Source organism: Lolium perenne, chromosome 1, assembly GCF_019359855.2.
Source record: "Lolium perenne isolate Kyuss_39 chromosome 1, Kyuss_2.0, whole genome shotgun sequence".
Classification (NCBI taxonomy): Eukaryota; Viridiplantae; Streptophyta; class Magnoliopsida; order Poales; family Poaceae; genus Lolium; species Lolium perenne.
This window is the reverse complement of record NC_067244.2, coordinates 236,493,773-236,497,692: the sequence shown is the minus strand read 5'-3', so window position 1 is coordinate 236,497,692 and position 3,920 is coordinate 236,493,773. Positions and strand designations below refer to the sequence as shown.

Sequence of the window (3,920 nt, the reverse complement as noted above, 5' to 3'; positions counted from 1 at the left end):
ATTAGCCAGCAGAAGCTTAGAACTAGGTTACCCTAGCAACTAGCATCTCGACGAGATCACAGCCGAACTATTCGGCACCCCATTGTAACCTGTTTTCATCATAATCAAGAACAAACAGGCAGGACGTAAGGGTTTTACCTCATCGAGGGCCCCGAACCTGGGTAAATCGCTCTCCCCGCTTGTCTGTGAACCGATGTCTCGTGTCAGCTTGCAGGATTCCATCAACCCTAAGCCCCTATCGGAGGGCATTGCCGAGGAGCACCCTCGACAATTGGCGCCGTCTGTGGGAACCCTGTCGGCACAAGATCGGTCATCGGCAGATCCAATCATGACACCAGCGGCTTCGCCAGCAACTTCATCAGCGACTTCATCGACACCATCATCACCAATCCTGGGAAGCCCGATTCGATTCGGCTCCTACGAGTTTACTCCACACAGCGATTCCTCCCGCTCGAACTTTTCAGATCTACAAGGAAACATGGAGATGACCTTCGGCAGCGTCCACTACAACGTCAACGCAGAAGGAATCCTTCGATTGCTGGAATCCCCCACTTCCGGATCGACGAGTTCAAGCGCGTCATCGTCACTCGACCTATCGGCTGGTCTGACGGGATCGACGTGCTCACCCGTTGTGACGCCCCGGAACCGGTACCATGAGGATTCCAGCGATCCCGCCGAAATCCGCACGATATCGATTCAGAGACGCCCTCCGACACGACGTGCGCGACGAATCACACACGTGATGCCAGAGGAATTAACACGAGCGGTAACATTACAACATGATTACAATAGAGCCCACAAGATACATATATTACAACAACGACTCCAACGAGTCAAGATACAAATCGATACATACAAATATCCAAATCATACAGAAGATCACATACGTCCGAGTACGGACAAGATACAAATTGGACTAAGAGTCCTGAAGATAACCAGTGGCGTCCATAACCCTGCCCAGGCCAAGCCGGAAGGGTAACCTTGCTAACGTCATCATCTCGTACCTGTCAAAGTCGGGCCATCGGTTGCCGACAAAAGGGGGAGGAGACAAAAAGAAAAGAAAGGCGAGGGTAAGTACCATTGGCACGTACTTGCGAGACAAGACCAGCTATGCTCGCTGGTGGGCGGTATAAACTTCACCCGGCTATATGTGGAGTTTAGCGGCAGCAAAGCTACTATCCAATAGAGACACGCTACAACATCCGTCTACTCAGAGAAGATAAGAGAGCGCACAAGATAACAGTTCTATACTCTGCAAACATAACACAGCCGATGCGTTCCCCCTTCGCAAAGAGGTACTGGCGAAGGCACACACACTTTTGAAAGGGTTTTATTAGCAATTTATTAACAACAGGAAATAAGGTGTAAGTTGTTCTATGATCAAGCTATACAATTCCAAGTCGTCCATAACCGCGGACGCGGCTTATCGATAAGATGTACACCCTGCAGGGGTTGCCCAAATGTAACCATACGCATGCTCGAACCCACTTACTACAGGTGGAGTCTCACATCAAGACCGTTCCCAATGCAAGAGAAAGTTTAAGGGGAGCCACCCCACTAAGCTACCCGTGACGAAGTTCGGCCGTACTCCGATACGGACCCAGAGGTTTGTGCCAACGGCTAAGCTAAGTGTGAACAACCTGCTGTCGCTAATCGTTCCACGATATGAGTACAAAACATAATATAAACACCCGAAGGCAACAGAAGTAAATCGTGCATCGTGCATATGAGCAAATAAAACCAAGGTTGTGGCTCCCAATAAACAGACTCGAGGAAAGGTAGTGGGTGATGGGGGTCCCACTCCCCCACGTACGGGTAGAGCGCTCAATCTCGGAATGTATAACAAGAACTCGGGTCCTAGGGGACATTAGCGAGTCAAAGTTCCGATGCTTTCGCAAAGGGGCTCACAGATGCCTCTGCTTACAATTTTAGTTGTTAACAATAAAATAAAGTGTGATTATCTCCAACAAAAGATATAGCATGTGATAACCTCCCAACAAGATATCCCGAACATCTCGAGATATCAACAAGACCCTAAACTCGCCTACGACTCGCAAAGCTGGCAAACAACAAACAATAGGTAGGGCGAGGAGGTGTATCTCGGACATATAGGTAACAGGTGGATAGGACACGTGACACAACAGAATCGCAACACAAGGATAGCAATAGATCAAAAGAGCATGTAAAAGTAAAATAGGTGAAGGGGTGGGCTCGCCTGTGAAAAGCTGCAGAAGAACTTGTCGGAGAACTCGTCGTAACTCACATCACCACTTCGTGATCCTATCCGGGAAGAAGCAAATGCTGGAACACACAACGTATGCAAGTCTTACTACTACGGATAAAGAAGATCCAGCATGATCAAGAGGATATGCATGACATGGCAAACATGATGCGGCGGTGCAACTTATCCATATTAATCGGAGTCGGAACCCCGGACAGGCAAATTAGGTTGGAGTTGCATTTTCTACCGGCAAATTTAAGGGTGGATTAGCATGGCAGTAGCATGGCAAGGGTGAGCTACTTCAACGTTAAATGGAACCGGGACAACATTTATATAATATCCCACATATTCCATATGTTACATATTAGGTGGTAATGCAAACTACCACGAAATTTTATGATGCATGGTGCAACAGCAAGCATAGATGGCATATTCATGTCCAGCACATTTTTCTGATCAATTTTCATATATAAAACATTTTATTTCGAGTTATGGTTTGAGAGATATGATTTTTGCAAGATCTGAACAAAAACAAAAGAAGGGACGGGCCGGGCCGGACCTGCACTGTCCTGGGCCGGATCTGATCTGCGTCGGCGACGGGAACTTCGGGCCGCGCGGGCGTTGATCAGGGACGGAGGATCTGGGCCGAGGCCCGTCTGTGTACGTGGAGCAGAAAAGAACCACAGGGTTAAAAACAAATAGCCCACGCTAGGAATTGAACACAAGATCACCAGGTGGATCAGAGGGGCACGAACCAGAAGAGCTAGCTGATGTTGTTGACTTGGATGATCTCACGCATAAGCTGAAACATCTCTGAACTCGAGATCTGGACAAAACAAAGGCCAAAAGGTTGGATTTAATTCACAGGGGTGGGGATTTGATCTCAGGGCGCACGGGTCAAGGAGCAAGGTTGTTACCACTGGGCTACAGTTACTGTTGTTGATGAACACGGGCTTCGTGACATGTTGAAGCAGAAACGAGCGGAGATAGGGGCCATGGCGGACACTTGCAGACGAGCTCGGGGACGACGGAGACGGGACGAACCAGGATGCGAGAGATGGCGTCGGGGGTGCGGCTCGACGCAGGGAAGGAGGTGGTGTGCTCGGTTTGGCCGGAGGAGGACGAGGGCTGCCGTAATTGAGGATTATCTCGCCGGAGACGAAAGAGGAATCGGCGACCGTGCGCTTGATACAAAGCGCCTCAGGTCGATTCCTTGGACGAGGATGTAGAGGAAGACGAGGCGCTTCTGGTGGTGGTCTCAAATCGTCGGGGGATGGAACAGAGCGGCGGCGCCATGGTGGGCAGTGGCGGTGGTGCTCCTTGGTTGCGTTCACAGAGACGAAGAAAAAGAGGGGGGAAAGGAGGTGGCGGCGCGAGGGAGGACGAGAGGGAGGCTAGGGTTTCCAGGGGGATCTGGAGAGGATTAAAGGGAGGGGATGGAGAGCAGGTGGAGGCGGGCGCGGTGGTGGGGAGGACCACGGCATCCTCCTCACGCCATGTGCGTGATGCGTGGAGAAAGACGACAAGGCAAAAAGGAGGCGTACCCCTTCGTCCAGAAAAGTGGGCCGAGAGGGAGATGGCTTGGGCCAGAGAAAGAAGAGAGATGGGCCACCGGGTAAGGAAGAAAGGAGAGAGGGACTTGGGCCAGGGAGAGAGGGAGAGGATTGCTGGGCTTGGGCCGCCGGAGGAAAAAGCCAGG

At 50.8% G+C, this 3,920-nt stretch overlaps 1 long non-coding RNA gene across 2 annotated transcripts; it reads right to left on the bottom strand.

The window, feature by feature from the left end:
* Window positions 1-767: 767 nt before the first annotated feature.
* Window positions 768-3,720, bottom strand: LOC127325553 (uncharacterized). 2 transcript variants are annotated; one of them, XR_011750692.1, is made up of 5 exons: window positions 3,139-3,720; window positions 2,977-3,047; window positions 2,781-2,877; window positions 2,216-2,301; window positions 768-1,004 (listed from the first exon to the last, which is right to left on the bottom strand). It is a non-coding gene; the product is annotated as an uncharacterized lncRNA (long non-coding RNA). The 2 variants fall into 2 exon arrangements; XR_007867229.2 differs by having other exon boundaries at window positions 768-2,301.
* Between the last annotated feature and the right edge of the window lie 200 nt (window positions 3,721-3,920).